The sequence below is a fragment of the Arachis ipaensis genome, chromosome B04 (assembly GCF_000816755.2).
Source record: "Arachis ipaensis cultivar K30076 chromosome B04, Araip1.1, whole genome shotgun sequence".
NCBI lineage: Eukaryota > Viridiplantae > Streptophyta > Magnoliopsida > Fabales > Fabaceae > Arachis > Arachis ipaensis.
In genome coordinates, this window is record NC_029788.2 from 71934517 (window position 1) to 71951621 (window position 17105).

Below are 17105 nucleotides of genomic sequence, written 5' to 3' on the forward strand. Positions count from 1 at the left end.
AAGCTCAAGAAAATGCATAAAACAACTAAAACTAACAGAAAAATGCTAGTGAAACTAGCCTATGATGCCTTGGCATCATTAGGCACAAAAGAACATGTTTTCATAATTAAGCACAATTTAGGAGGAAAGTTTAAATGCATGTTATTTAGTGGAATAAGTGCAAGTTTATATGGTGGAATCCATTCAATTTCAACCAAAAATCATCATCAAATATGGATTCATCACTTGTCCCCAAGCAACTAAAAACACAGTAGGATAAAAAGAAGAGTAAGATATAATAAATCTCAGAGTTTTCAATGAAGCTCAGTTTCAATTAGATGAGCGGGACTTAGTAGCTTTTTGCTTCTGAATAGTTTTGGCATCTCACTATCCATTGAAACTCAGAAATGTTGGTATCTTTAGGAACTTAGAATCCAGATGATATTATTGACTCTCCTAGTTTAGTTCTATTTTATTCTTGAACACAGCTTTTTAGAGTCTTGGCCGTGGCTCTAAGCACTTTATTTTCCAGTATTACCACTGGATACATAAATGCCACAGACACTTTAACTGGGTGAACCCTTTCGGATTGTGATTCAGCTTTGCTAGAATCCCTAGATAGAGGTGTCCAGAGTTCTTAAGAACACTCTTAGGATCTTTGGATCATGACTTTAACTGCTCAGTCTCAAGCTTTTTACTTGATACCTTCACACCACAAGCATATAATTAGGGACAGCTTGGTTGAGCCGCTTAGGCCAAGATTTTATTCCTTTTAGGCCCTCCTAACCATTGATGCTCAAAGCCTTGGATCCTTTTACCCTTGCCTTTTGGTTTAAAGGGTTATTGGCTTTTTGCTCTTGCCTTTTGGTTTAAAGAGCTATTGGCTTTTTCTGCTTTTTATTTATTTTTTCGCCATTTTTTTTCGCATGCATATGTATTTTTTTTCTTTTATTGCAACATGCTTTTTCTTTTTCTTTTTGCTGCTTTTTCTTGCTTCAAGAATCAATTTTGGATTTTTCAGATTACCAAATAATACTTTTTCTTTTTCATCATTCTTTCAAGAGCCAACATTCTTAATTTTAACTTCAAATATGCATTATTTATTCATACATTCAGAAAATAAAAGCAATGCCACCACATTAAAATAATTGAACTATTCTTATTATATAACTTGAAATTTATGTATCTCTCAATTCTTTTTAATTAAAATTTTCTTTTAAGTAAGGTGAGAGACATATGGAACATTTTATAACTTTAAGACATAGATAGAAATGATCATGCAATAAGAACAAGAGAACAGACAATAAAACATAACAGAAAACAGAAAAAATGACACAAGGAGAGGGGATTAAGAGAACGAATCCACCTTAATGGTGGTGGCTAGTGCTCCTCCTTGAGGATCCAATGTAGTGATTGATCTTTTCAATGTCACTCCTTTGTCTTTGTTGTTCTTCCCTCATAGCCCTTTGATCTTCTCTAATTTCATTGAGGATGGTGGAATGCTCTTGATGCTCCATCCTCAACTGATTCATGTTAGAGCTTAATTTTCCCACAGAAGTAGGCTATTGATCCCAATAGCTTTAAGGAGGAAAATACATCCCTTGAGGCATCTCAGGGATCTCATGCTGAGGCGGTTGCACAGACTCATATGCATGCTCTCTAGTTTGTTCCATCCTCTTCTTAGTGATGGGATTATCCTCCTCAATGAAGATGTCTCCTTCTATGACAATTCCAGCTAAATTGCATAGGTGACATATGAGGTGAGGGAATGCCAACCTTGCTTTGGAGGAGGGCTTCTCAGCTATCTTGTACAGTTCTTGAGGAATCACCTCATGTACTTCCACCTCACTCTCAATCACAATGCAATGAATCATGATGGCTCTGTCAATGGTCACTTCTGACTGATTGCTAGTAGGGATGATAGAGTGTTAGATGAATTCCAACCATCCTCTAGCTACAAGCTTGAGATCAAGCCTTCTTAGTTGAGTAGGCTTGCCTTGGGAATCCCTTTTCCATTGTGCTTCTTTCACACAGATGTCTAAGAGCACTTAATCCAGTCTCTGATCAAAGTTGACTCTCCTAGTGTAAGGATGTGGGTCTCCTTGCATCAGAGGCAAGCTGAACGCCAACCTCACACTTTTCGGGCTAAAATCTAAGATTCTTCCTCGGACCATGGTGCTCCAATTCTTGGGATTTGGGTTCACACTAATGTCATGGTTTTTCATGACTCATGCATTAGCATAGAACTCTTGCACCATTAAGATCCCAACCTTTTGGAATGGGATTGGTTAGGACTTCCTTACCTCTTCTCTGAACCTCTGTTCATATTTTCGGATACTCATTCTTCTTAAGTCTGAAAGGGACCTCAGGGATCACCTTCTTCTTTACCACTACTTCATAGAAGTGGTCTTGATGGGCTTTGGTGATGAATCTTTCCATCTCCCAAGATTCGGAGGTGGCGGCTACTACCTTTTCTTTTCTATTTCTAGAGGGTTCTCCAACCTTGGGTGCCATAAGTGGGAATAGAAAGCAAAAAGCAACGCTTTTCCAACACCAAACTTAAAAGCTTTGCTCGTCCTCAAGAAAAATAAAGAAAAGAGAAGAATAGAGTAGAAAAAGAAGAAAATAGATGGAGATAGAGGAAGAACGCAATTCGGCCAATGGGGGTTTTGATGTGTATGAAAGGTTTGTATATGAAGTGTTAGAATGAGGGGTATTTATAGGGGTGGGCTAGGGTTGGGTTTGGTCATGGGTGGGGTGAATGGGAGGGAAATTCGATTTTGAAGTGGATGGAGGTTGGTGGGAGTTATGATGGCTTTGGGAAAGTGATATGGATGTAATTGGGCTAGGGTTTATAGGGAAGAGTGTATGGAAAAGTGTGAAAAAGAAATGGGGTAGGTAAAGATATTGTGGGACCCACTAGTTCTGAGAGGCTATGGAATTCAGATTCCCATCCATCTTCATGGGCATTGAATGCCTAGGACTATGCCTATAGCTGGTGTTCAACACCAACTTTGCTGCCATCTGGGGAGTTAAACGCCCAGCCAGTGCTCCCAGGCTGGCGTTCAATGCCAGCAACACTCCATCCAAGGTGTTCTATTTTCACTGCTAAAGTTTTCTGTCTCTGTTCTAACTGATGCACATGATCATGAACCTAAAGAAATAACTTAGAGAAAAACAAAATTAAGGAAAATAGAAATAAATAATTAATTAGGGTTAGGTTGCCTCCCAACAAGCGCTCCTTTAACGTCACTAGCTTGACGGTTAGCTCCTTACGGAGAATGATATGGGCGCAGAATTTCGCCCCTTATAGTGAACTTTCTTCCTTTCTTCTCATGAATGAGCTACACATGCTCTAGAGATAGGACACGACTCACTGTATGTGGTATGACTGGCTTCTTGGTGAAGACAACTCTCATGCCAAGTGAAAGGCCTTCAGTGGAGACTTTCTTGTCCCTCCAGCCTTTAGGTACTTTCTTCTGAGTAACTTTGTTTTTAGTGCTTGTTAATGGATGCCCAACACAAAACTTAGAATTGATGTTTGGGGGTATAGTAAAGCTCTACACTAAAAGAGATGGTTGGAACACTAAGTGTTGCACAGTTATCTCTCTTTTCTCAGAGGGAGAGTTGGGGTGAGATATTTTGAACAAGATGTGATCCTCCCCTAGTTGCAAAATCAGTTTTCTCTTAGCTACATCAATGATAGCATTGGCAGTGGCTAGGAAAGGTCTTCCAAGGATGATGGATTCATCCTCATCTTCCCCAATATCTAAGATAATGAAGTTTACAGGGATGTAAATGTCTTCAACCTTGACCAATACATGCTCTACTGAGCCATATGATTTCTTTATTGATTTGTCTGCTATCTCTAGTAAGATGTTTGCAGCTTGTACCTCAAAGATGCCCAGCTTCTTCATTACAGAAAGTGGCATGAGGTTTATACTTGACCCTAGGTCACACATAGCCTTCTCAAAGGTCATTGTGCCTATGGTGCAAGGGATTAGGAAGCGTTCGGGATCTGGAAGCTTCTGAGGTAGCTTCTGCTGAACCAAAGCATTGAGTTCTTTGGAAAGCACTGTAGGTTCTTCCTCCAAAAGCTTTGTACTAAATGAGAGCTCCTAGGTACTAAGCAACTTGCTCTTTCCTAGTGTCCTCATCCTCATCAGAGGATGAGTATTCACCAAAACTTATGCACTGCAAGAGTGCATGCAAGGGAACCTCTATGGTCTCTATATAAGCCTTGGCTTCTTTTAGTTCTTGGATAAGGATTTCTTGAGTGGGTATTGAGCACTTAGAGGTGAGCCATTACTGGCGTTCTACGCCAGCTCTGGTGGTTCTTTGGGCGTTTGAACGCCCATCATGCACCCCTTCACTGGCGCTAAACGCCAAATTCCTTACCAAGTTTAGCGTTGAATGCCCAGCAGGGCGGTCCTTGCTGGAGTTCAATGCCAGAGTCCCTGCCTGTTTGGGCGTTGAACGCCCAGTGAGGGCTTCCTCAATGGCGCTCAGCACGAGGCTCTTTGCCAGTTTAGGCATTGAACGCCCAGTGAGGTCTTCCTCTCTAGCATTCAATACCATCTCATTCTCTCCAGATTTGACCTCTACCTCTATGGTGATGGCCTTGCACTCTTCTCTTGGGTTTACCTCAGTGTTACTAGGAAGAGTGTCAGGAGGAGTCTTAAGGATTCTCTTGCTCAGTTGACCAATATGTACCTCCAAATTTCTAATGGAGGATCTTGTTTCAGTAATGAAACTATGAGTGGTCTTAGAAAAGCTGGAGACTAGAATGGCTATGTCAGAAAGGCTCTGCTTAGGAGTCTCCATATTCCCTTGAGAAGATGGGAATGGTGGCCTGTTGTTGAACCTATTCTGGTTCCTTCCACCTTGATTATTATTGAAGCCTTTCTGAGGCTTCTGTTGATCCTTCCATGAAAGGTTAGGATGATTCCTCCATGAAGGGTTGTAGGTGTTTTCATAGGGTTCACCCATGTAATTCACCTCCTCCATGGTGGGTTGATCAGGATCATAAGCTTCTACTTCAGAAGAAGCTTCCAGAGTGCTGCCAGCTGCAACTTGTATTCTAGTCAAATGCTGAGAGATCATATTGACCTGCTGGATCAAGATCTTGTTCTGAGCCAATATGGCATTTAGAGTGTCAGCTTCAAGAACTCCTTTCTTCTGAGGGATCCCATTGTTCACAGGATTTCTCTCAGAGATGTACATGAATTAGTTGTTTGCACCCATCTCAATGAGTTCCCTTGCTTCTGCAGCATTTTCTTCAAGTGGAGTGATCCACCTGCAGAGCTGTCCAATGATATTTTAGACATCTCAGGTAAACCATCATAGAAAATTCCTAGGATAGACCATTCTGAGAGTATGTCAGGAGGGCATCTCCTAATCAATTGCTTGTATCTTTCCCAAGCTTCATAGAGGGACTCACCTTCTTTTTGTTTAAAGGTTTGAACTTCCACTCTGACTTTTCTCATTCTTTGAGGAGGAAAGAATTTGTCCAAGAAAGCATTGACCAGCTTGTCCCAAGAGTCTAGGCTCTCTTTTGGTTGAGAATCTAACTATATTTTAGCTCTGTCTCTAATAGCAAAGGGAAAGAGCATAAGTCTGTAGACCTCAGGATCCACTCCATTGGTCTTAACAGTGTCACAGATTTGCAAGAATTCCGACAGGAATTGGTGTGGATCTTCCAATGGAAGTCCATGGAACTTGTAATTCTGTTGCAGAAGAGAGACTAACCGATAATTAAGCTAAAATTTTTTAGCTCCAATGGCAGGTGCAAAGATGCTTCTGCCATAGAAATCAGAGGTAGGCATGGTGAAGTCACCAAGAACCTTTCTTGCCTCTCCTTCATGATTAGGTTCGGCTGCCATGTTCTCTGTCTCTTGTTTGAAATTTTCTGAAAGGTTTCTTCCAGAGTGTTGTGCTTTCTGAAAGGTTTCCTTCTTAAAGTCCTCTCAGGTTTAGGATCAAGATTAAGGAGAGGCTCTTTATCCCTGTTCCTGGTCATAAATAAGAAAACACAGATACAACAAGAAAGGAAGCTTCTATACCAGAGGATAGAGAACTCCCAGTGAGATGTGAGGGATTAAAGAAAGAAGAATGAAGATAGAAGAAGGAGAAGAAGAATTTGAATAATAGAAGTAGAAAGATAAAAAAGAATTAAAATATTATAGTTTTTTTAATTTATTTATTTATTTAGAAAGTAAAAGTTAATTAATTAAAAAAAATTGAAAATTAATTAATGAATTTCGAAAAAGAAGAGAGAGAAATAGAAGAAGAAATTTCGAAAATTAGAAGAGAGTGGAATTAGTTAGGAAGTTTTGAAAAAGAAGAGAGAGAAAACAAGTAACTAATTAAGAAAAGATTTGAAATCAAGATAAGTTGGAAGATTAGAAAAGATTTGATTTTAAAATTTGAAATTTGAATTTAAAATTTTGAATTTTGAAACAAGATAAGATAAAAATTTGAAAAAGATTTGATTTTTGAAAAGGTTAGATTTTGAAATTTGTATTTGAAATAAGATAAGATAAGATTTTGAATTTTAACAAAAGATAAAAAGATAAGATAAGATTTTAAAAAGATATTATTTTTGAAAAGATTTGATTTTGAAAAGATTTGATTTTTGAAATTTAAGACTAAGATAAGACAAGATAATGATTTGAAATTAAAATTTGAAAAATTGGTTGTAATTTTCAAAAATCACAATTAAAGATAAGAAAAGATATTTTATTTTTTAATTTAATGAAGAAAAAGAAAAACAACATAAAGACACCAAACTTAAAATTTTTAGAGCTAAGAACACCTAGTGTGCGAAAATTTTAAAGAAAAACAAAAAAGGGACACCAAACTTAAAATTTTTAAGATCAAAACAAGAAGAAAAACCTGAACACTTTGAAGGTCAAGAAGAACACCAAGAACAAAACTCAAAGAATTCAAAGAAAACAAGAACGTTGAAGAGAGAACTTTTTCGTGGTCTAGAATTCAGAATAAATCCTCGTTGTAGGTATAGTTTTTAAACCAACAAAAGTCCTTTCTTACAAACGTTTTGGTTGTCACAAGTAACAAACCCCTAAATAAATTGATAACCGAAGTATTCAAACCTCGGGTCATCTTCTCAAGGAACTGCAGGAAGGTATGTTCTTATTATTGGTTATGAAGATTGTAAATTGGGGTTTCGAAGGTGAGGAACAAGTAATTTAAATTGTAATTAAAGTAAGTAAAAGACTGTAATTTAAATAAATAACTGTAAAACACACTTTTGGCAAGGTATGAGAAATTAGAAGTCCTATCCTAGTTATCCTTATCAATGATGATGAAAATTGAATCTTAATTCCACTTAGTTAACCTTTGCTAGAGCAAGGGAAGGTCAAGTGACTAATTAGTTAGATCCTCAAATCCTAGTTAATCCCTAAGGAAAGATTGGGATTATTGAAGTTCAATTCAATTAGCAAAGATAACGATTATCAATCATGTTTGAGTTTGATAACTCCTGAGTTACTAATTTCTTAACCAAGACCGAAAGGGGAAAAGTAAATCTACTGGAATAAAAATGTCTTCAGATTGGGGGATAAAAGTAACATAAATAAATGAAAGCAATATTAAACTAAAATACCTCAAATAACATTATCAAAGAGTAATCTATAACATAGAAGAATTTATAATTAAATTGAGAACATAATAAAAAGGAATATTGAACCTGGTAGAGATAATCTTGAAAGCAAATAAAATCCTAAATCTAAATCCTAATCCTAAAGAGAGAGGAGAGAACCTCTCTCAAAACTAAATCTAAATCATGGAAAACTAACTAATTGGAGACTCTCCTCCTGAATGGATGCATTCTCCCACTTCATAACCTCTGGTTATGCCTTTTGGACTTGGATTTGGGCCAAAAAGGGCTTCAGAATTCGCTATGAGCGTTTTCCGCAATTTCTGGTGCGTGGCCTCTGTCACGCGTTCGCGTGGGTCACGCGGTCGCGTCATTGGGAGTTTTTCCTTGTCACGCGGTCGCGTCAGTCATGCGGCCGCGTTAATGTCTCTTCGCGCTGGCATGCGATCGCGTGGCTGCCAGTTTCTTCAAAAACTCCGTTTTATGCTTTCCTTCCAATTTTGTATGTTTCCTTTCCATCCTTTAAGTCATTCCTGCCTTAGAAGATCTGAAACTACTCAACACACGAATCACGGCATCGAATGGAAATAAAGGGTAATCAAAATAATTATTTTTAAGCATAGGAAACATGTTTTTCACATACATCACATAATAAGGAAGGGAAAGTAAAACCATGCAATTAATATGAATAAGTGGGTGAAGGATTGAATAAATCACTCAGATTAAGCACAAAATATATCATAAAATATGGGTTTATCAACCTCCCCACACTTAAACAATAGCATGTCCTCATGCTAAGTCCAAGATAAAGAGTAAGTTAAGGTTAAAGTGGTGGAGTCTCATGCAATGCAATCTACTCTAAATGCAACTACCTACATGCATCATGCAAATCTTAATTGTTATTCACTTGTATATAAAGCTTACATGTAGTTGAATTAATTCACATTCTCAAGGAATCATATATATAGCCAAGCCTTAGATAGTGATAAAGTGCCTTTAGAATTGAGATGGGAGAGAAAAACATTTTATAAACTTGCAAGACAATTTATAATTTAAGCAGAGATATATGTTAATGAGCTATTAAACCCTCACTGGATTTTGTGTTTACTCTCTAGTCACTCAGTGTTTATTGGGTTAAACACTCTATTCTTCTTTTTATTCTTACTTTCTATAACTTTGTTCTTCATCTAACCAATCAACAATTATAGAATATAGACATACAAAATTCATGAGGTCTTTAATTAAGGTTGTAATGGGGCCAAGGTAAAGGTAAAGGCATATGTATAAGGATAAGTGAGCTAATTAAGTGAATCCTTGATTAGTCTAAGATCTCACCTAACATACATACTTTGTAAAGCAAAACTTCTTTACCTATTTTTCCACTTTTTTCCACTTTTGATGTGACATGCTCATACTTTAACTTTTGTCCCATGTGCATTTATTTTGCATTTGGGGAATTCTTTTGTATCCCCTTTATTCAAATACTGAAAAATAACATTTTTTTTATTACACACGGTAATTCAATTATTTGATTTTATATTAGCATGCTTCCCAAAATTTTTATTTGAATAATTTTATTCTTTTCAACTTTTCTACCTTTTGTTTTTATCATCCATGTTCCCAATAGGTTTCCCACACTTAAACAATTACACACTTTCTATCTTAAGCTAACCAAGGATTCAACTTGGGATTTTTATTTCGTTTTTCTGCTTAAGGCTAGTAATGTGGCTTATAGAATAAGAGGGGATTTAAAGGCTCAAGGGGGTTAACAAGGGTGATGTAAAAGGTAGGCTAATTTGGGATAAGTGAGCTAAAATCAAACAATAGCCTCAATCACTCTCTTGGTATGTATTTCTATTCTATAATCGGACATATAGATTAAAACAAAGTAAAGAATACCAGAATAAATAAGAAGGGTGGAACACACAGGAATAAAATTTATGGTTTGAATGTAACCATACAATTAAGCTCAAAACTCACAGGCTGTGTATTCTCTAGCTCAAAAATCATTTATCAATTATGTATGTCATGCAAGTAAAATTAAAAGTTCCCATTATTCTCAAAGTAAAACTTAAGGTGGCTTTAAAGTTCTAGTGTTTCTCCTTGATGAAATGTTGTTAACTAACTAACATGTAATGCTATATACACAAGGTGTGTGGATTGTTTCTATTATGTCCAAGTTCCTAGTTTACTTCCTTTTTATATTTTCAATATAAACTAAGCTATCTTATGCTAAAAAGGGTAAACTATACTAATTAATCCACAATTTCTATAACTAATAAGTTAGAATTGCAACCAAACTAAATGGTTAAAATATGAACTAAAAATGCAAAATGCAGAAATAGAGTAGAAATACATGAAAATAGCAATGCATAAGTACTGAGAAAATAAAGATAAAAAAATACAGAAAAATAGCAAAATAAAATAAAAGAGTCTGTAGTGGTTCACCAAAAGAATACACCAGAGATGGCGACCTCCCCACACTTAAAATGAAGCATCGTCCCTGATGCTCACTCAAGCAGGGTATGAAGGGGTGTCATCACTGGAAGGGTGGTTAGCTGGAGTCTCTGTGGTGGTGGTCTGAGGATCTGCCTGCTGCAGAGGAGGTGCTGACTGGATAAGGATCTCGGGGTCTACAGCCTGAATCTGAGGCGGAGCCTCCTGATGTGATGCGGCCTGCTCTGTGCCTGCCGGCGCAGCCTCGCTCTCTGGATGGGTCTCTGTCTCGTGATCATCCGCCTCCTCCTCAGATGCCTCAGATGGTGTGTCAGGCTCGAGGGGGACGTCGCCAGATCGTATCATCAGCTTCAGGTGCTCATAGCGTTGCTTGTTGCGACGCTCCATCTGGTCAAGCTGCCAAAACAGGCGGTGCACTAGGTGATAAACTGGCTCTGAGGCAGGTGGAGGTGCAGTGGTGGTGGCAGGGGTAGCTGGGGCAGCTGTGGAAGAAAAGGGGCCGGCAGATGGTGTGGCTGTCTCAGCAGTAGTAGTGAGGAATGGAGGTCTGTAGCCCAAAGCCAGAAAGTTCCTGCTGTGAGGGATAATCTTCTTGCATTCTACAGTAGGTGGCTTCTCATCAGCATCCTCCCAAGGCACATCAGCTCGACGGCCTAGCTGTGTAATCAGATAAGGAAAGGGTAGAGTGCCTCGGACGTGGACCCTGGCTTGGCCATATAGTACCGGATAAAGCGTGGCAGGTACAGGTCCTTACCCTTCATCACACACCATAGGAGGGTGATCATAGCGGCAGGTATTTCTGTCTCATGGGTACCCGGCATGACAAAATTGCTCAGGATCTGGTGCCATAGCCGAGCCTCATCATTTAAGTAAATCCGCTTGATTCCCTTTGGCATGGTGGTGTTCTGACCTATGATCCATGGAACGGTCGGGTCAAGAGTTATCCTGGCCTTGACTGTATCCCAATCAAACTTCATGAAGCGCATATCCTCCTCAGTTTTTTGATAACCATCCAGCTGATCAGATTTAGGCAGAAGCTTCAGAACATCCTCTATGGCCTCTTCAGTTACCAGAATCTGCTTCCCTCTTAGGTTCACTGCATCTAGGGAAGTCTTGAAGTAATTGCAGTAAAATTCCCTTACCCAAGATGCATTGACCTCAGTCAGGTTTCTTTCCAGGAAGAACCAGCCTCTTTGTTTGATTTGATCAGAGGTGTATTGCTGGAGTTCTTCTGGGATTTTCAAAGTCCTCTCCAGGTACAGGTTCCTGGAGGTTGCAAACACTGGATACTTCAGCTCACAGTATCGGTTTGCAAACTTTGCTGGATCAGTAGCAGGGAGTAGCTGGTCGGCCTTCTCCTGTGGGGTAAAGTTTTTCTCCCGCCAGGAGTCATCGTGCATGATATCCAGGATGGACATGGAGGATTCTTCTCTTTTACGTTTGCTAGTAGTAGCCTTTGCTTTTCCTTTTCGTTGGCTGGCAGACATCCTGAAAAACAGAAAATCAGGATATAATAAAAACAGGAAAAACAAATAGGCAAATAATCAAAAGAAACACAAAGTGGCAAAGGAGCAATAGGATAATGAAAATGAGTTAAGTAAATGTGCATTAAGGATTGTATAGGAGTTAAAAGTCCGAAAAGAAGAATTCACAATCCAAAATGTAATGGAAGTCATGTTAATTAGGAAAATTAACATTATGCCTGGGTTAGAAGGTTAAAAAAAAGTGAAGAAACAGAAGAGATGTTGTGAAAGGTTAGGTTGGTTAGAATTGAAAAAGAGTTTAGGAAGTTAAAATTAGGGAGTTAGTAAAAAGTGGTTTAAGGAAAGTGGCATAATGATCATATTCCAAGTAACAGGCATTCACAATGAGAAGATATAGGTAACTCATATCCAAACAAGGAAATTAGGTTGATAATGATTCAGATAGATATAGAAATAGCAAAAACTGGAATCTAATCATCAAAAATGTAGGTTATGAACCAGGAAATCAAAGAGAATAGGAAAGCTTGCCCTGGCATTCATTAATTGTTTTGGTAAAAGCAGAGTAAAGCAGGGTTTAAATAGCCAAAACCAAAACATGAATGAAAGTCAAAAATAGTTTATAAAAATTTGGGCAGCATTCCGGCTAAAATTGGATTGTCCTGGAAAGTAAACAGCAATCAGAATAGTTCATATGAATTAAAAATACAGCTGTAACTACATATAGGGAATATGAACATGAAAAAGCAGTGTAAAGAGCAGCATGAAATAGTAAATTTCAGCATATGAACAATACGAACATCACAGCAACAGCAGAATTGCGAATTGATAAAACAAGAAACACGAACAGTGCAATTAAACAGGCCTAAATCCACTAACCACATCCTAGGCTATCTAACAACCTAAAATCCACTACAACATGCATATCTATCTAGCCTAAATATGAACATAAACAGAAAAATATGAATTAACTACGAATGGATAGAAGGGTGGCGTTCATCGGAACCTGGTAGGCGAATTAAAGAGAGTGGGGCAGAGAGGTGGCTGGGGGATGGTGGCGGTGGCGTCTGGCGTGGCGGAGGAGGGTGGCGGAGGCGGTGGCTGCTGTTCGGGGGCAGGGGCTTCGGGAAGGGTAATGGGGCGCGATCGCGTAAGACACGCGATCGCATGGAATGGATTAGGGAGCAACTGACGCGATCGCCTGGGGCATGGAATCGCGTCGCTGGAAATTGTGCTAAACGCACGATTCCAGCATTGTTTCAGCGCAACTCTCTGTCTCCTTTTGGGTTGTTGTGTAATCCATGCGACGCAATCGCGTCGCTCACGCTGTCGCGTGGGATCGACGTTGTGCAAGTGACGCGATCGCGTCAGGGACGCGACTGCGTGGGCGTTTTGTGCAAAACGCACAATGGCCGCACGATTCTAGCTTAACTTTCTGGACGTTGGATGTTTACGCCGATCTCCAGATCACGCGGCCGCGTGAATGATGCGGACGTGTGGGGAGTGTTTTCACAACTTGACACGATCGCATGAATGATGCGATCGCGTCGCGCACCCTTTTTTTTTATGCAGTATGCAGAATGCAATGATTAATATGAAGGCTATGCAAAACTCCAGGTTCAATATAATAAAACAAAAGAAAACTTGAAAACAAGTAAAACTAAATGAAAAAAAAACGATCATACCATGGTGGGTTGTCTCCCACCTAGCACTTTTAGTTAAAGTCCTTAAGTTGGACATTGGATGAGCTTCCTGTTATGGTGGCTTATGCTTAAATTCATCCAGAAATCTCCACCAATGCTTGGAATGCCAATAGCCTCCGGGGTCCCAAACTAGGCATGTAAAGCTTTTGAGCAGCTTCAAATAGATTCTCAGGCTCCCGGGGTGACGAGTGTCAGAATAGATTCCAGGATCCCAAACTTGGCTTTTGAATCCGCCTTCGTTGTGATCTATATTTTTCCATCTGGGCGGTTTAGAAATTAGATTCTCACCAGAATAACCAAACATTTTCCGAGATCTATTCGATTGATTATGATGCCAATCCGTGCACTTCAAGTTGAAGCGTGGAACCTTATTGAACCTTGTGCACCAGCTTTGAGTACGAGCCATTTCCCTTTTACTCTTAAAGCCGTAGAGAGCTCTAAGCTGGCCATCTGTTTCAAGCAAACCATATTCAAGTGGAAAAATAAAGCTAAAGGTTAAGGATTGTACCCACTTGAAGCTTGTATTGGGTGGTAATGGCCTTGGGATAGGTGTTTCCAGTGGTTCTGTGAGCTCTACTCCCTTGTGCTCTTCTGTGAATTTCTCCACTTCCATGCAGACTTCTTCAAATGCATCCATGTCCTGATCAAAGCCTTCTATGTCTTCCTCGTCACTTAAGTCATAAACGGGAGGTTGAGAGAAATCTACCTCCGCATCATCTTCGTATTCACTTGGGGAAGGTTCTTCGATCTCAGAGAATTCACTTGCGGATGCAAGTTTATTACTAGGAGAACTTGACTTGTGACTATCATCATCAAGGAAACTTGCTTCTTGGATTATTCTGTCTAGTTCTTCATAAAAGACTTGCTTTGGGGGTTGTGTACTATCCTCCTTAGCATCAGTTGTAACGTCCTTGACAGAGTTCTCCACAACTCTGGATTCCCATGGAAGTTCAGCGTCTCCTATATCTTCAACCAACTCTTCTTCTTGTATAATGACAGCTTCCTCTACTTGTTCTAATACGAAGTCATGCTCTGTCTTGTCCACTGGAGTTTCTAATATCTCCTTCATGCTACGCCCTTCATTAGATTGTCCACATGGTAAGGCATTACTAGTGCAGCTTAGCCCCAGTACTCTCTGATGACTTTAGCAATGCTAAGGCCTCATTATACATGTTTTATTCTCATAATAAATATGTTACTAGTTTCATTTATGCTAGTAGCTCAGAAAATAATTTTTAGAGATGTTTTTACAAGTGTTCCGATACATCTAGTTTCAGTAGTTATACACATGAGATATTTTAATATTATTTTAACCCACCTCCAAGCCAACCAATCACAACTCACCTTACACCCCCAAGACCTCCAAGGCTGTCTCATTTCATCATTTTGGCCGAAAATAACGAGAGAAAAGAGAGAAACTTTCATGAACACTTAATCTTCAAAGCTTGATTTCTTCTGAACCAAAACTCAAATCAAAACTTTGATTTCACCAAAATGATCCTCTCTTCTTCCTCTACATAACCATGTGACTTATCAAGGCTTGAAATATGGTGAGATGGCTGTCCCCCTCCCTCTTCAATTCGGTTTTCAAGGAAAACCATGCAAAACATGTGTTTTCTTGATGTTCTTCCTTAGGAATCATGCTTAACTTGACTTGAGGGCCAAGAAACGTTAATTTCCAGCAAGTCTAAGGTGAGATATCTCTTCCTAACGTGCTAAGGGAGATTTGGTCAGTTGAGAGTTTGTGGATTTAAAGTTGTTCTTGATGTGTTTTAGGAGGAAAAAGTGCTTTAAGAACACTTCAAAGAGTAACCGGATTTGGAGCAACAAATCAAGGTAGGGTGTGACGAATTTAATCTTGATTGATTGTGTTTGAGATGTGTGATTATGATATGGTTTGGTTATGCTTGAAATTGATTGCTTATATGAGTTATTCTTGGTGAAAGTTTGTTAAAATTTTGATGAAATTTGATGATATTCAAGCTATGAATGTTGTTCTTGAGGGCTGCTGGAAAAAAGAACCCTAGGCCTTAAATTGGGGTTCAATTGTGTTAAAATCATGTAGAAAAGATGGGGTTTTAGTGGCTGGGAATTTATTATGAATTTTGGTAAAAATCGGTTGCTGAAAAGACTAAAAAACGGGTAAAAACAGAGAAAGAATCTGAAGAATATAGGAAGAACATGAAGAACACTTTGAGTGTGATGAAGAACATGGAAGAACAGGCCTTAGATCTTGAAAAGGGCAAGGAAGTAAAATTTTTGGTGTTTAAGGGGTTATATGGTAATTTCTGGAAGTTAGGGTGGTAAAAGTAGAAATATTAAAAGTTACGGGTGGTAAAAAGTGAATTTTAAAGGTTAAAAGTTAAAAAGGGGTAATTTTCGAAAATTTAATGATAAAATAATAAATAATAATATTTAATTAAAAATATTATTTTAATAAAAATAATAAAATAATGCGGAAAAGGCAGTTTTCTGTAAAAGCTTTAGAAAGACAACTTTAAGCGCAGAATCTCATAATCACCTTCATAAAACACTTAGGGAGTGGTAATAACATGTTAGTGAGGTAAAGGTAAATGAAAGATAAAAAGTTAAAGAAAATTTAAACACCAAAGAAAAGTTTGTAAAGTTTTAATGACAGAAAAATAGATAGAGATTTGTAAACGAACGAGGAGCAACATAGTTAGTTCTTGAGTTGCACCTAGGGTTAGGTATAATATGAAAAGTTAAACTATTTCAGTATAGACTTAATGAACCTATACTTGGGACAGGCTAACTATTCATATCGAAATTTACATAAGCTTTAAATACATATGTTATGAAGAGAAATCAAAGCAGAGTAAAGAAACAAAGAGAACAGAGTAATCAAAGGAAAGTAAAGAGATACAGAGAAAAGAGTAATCAGAGCAGAGTAAAATGACAAAGAGAAAAGAGTAATGTGATAAAGAGAAATGGTTTGAGTTACGATGTTGTAAAAGTTAAAGCTGTAGAGTTTGTATAGCATGATTGAACAGAGAAAGAAAGAGGTACTGCATAAGAATGTGAAAGTGATGATGAATAATGAGAATGATAATGAATGATGATAATGAGAATGATTATGTGATGATCTGCTACGTGAAGGCAGTCAGATAGATGGTGGTACGACCACTGAGAGTGCTTTCCTGGGATACTTAGCTATAATGCTATTCTATAAGTCAGAGGACTCTTACAGAGGTATCGAGAACACACGACTAGCATATACTCCTGTAAGTCAAAGGACTCTTACAGTGAGAGTGTGTGTATGCTCCTGTAAGTCAAAGGACTCTTACAGTGAGAGTGTGTGTATGCTCCTATAAGTCAAAGGACTCTTACAGAGAGTGTGTTGGGCAGATATAAGTTAACTAGCTCCACCATGCAAGTCAAAGGACTCTTACAGTGGGTTGTTAGTGCCGCCCTGCAAGTCAAAGGACTCTTGCAGTGGTTTGCCTCACAAGTCAAAGGACTCTTGCAAGGGACATTGCCAACAGGAAAGCCTTACCTGGTCAGAGGACTCCGGGTAACGTCGGGAGCGGGTATGTAACCGACAAATGAGCTCATTACCTGCGCGACATGCATCATACTTGGTTGCGCATTTCCTTTGTTATGATTGTGGTATGAATGTATGCTTTCCTTGTTTGTATTCCATTCTCTTTGCTTTTGTTATTTTCTTGTATTCTTCTGTTTGTGTTCTGCTATCTGTTTTCTCTATCTTCTCTACTTATCTGTGTTTTCTAATTACTGCTTCTTTGTATTCAGCTAATAGTCTGCTAAACAACATAGAATTAACGAATGTAACTAATAACTCTGACCCTACTAAGAACTCCCCAGTTCTTACCCCTTCTCTCTCCCTTC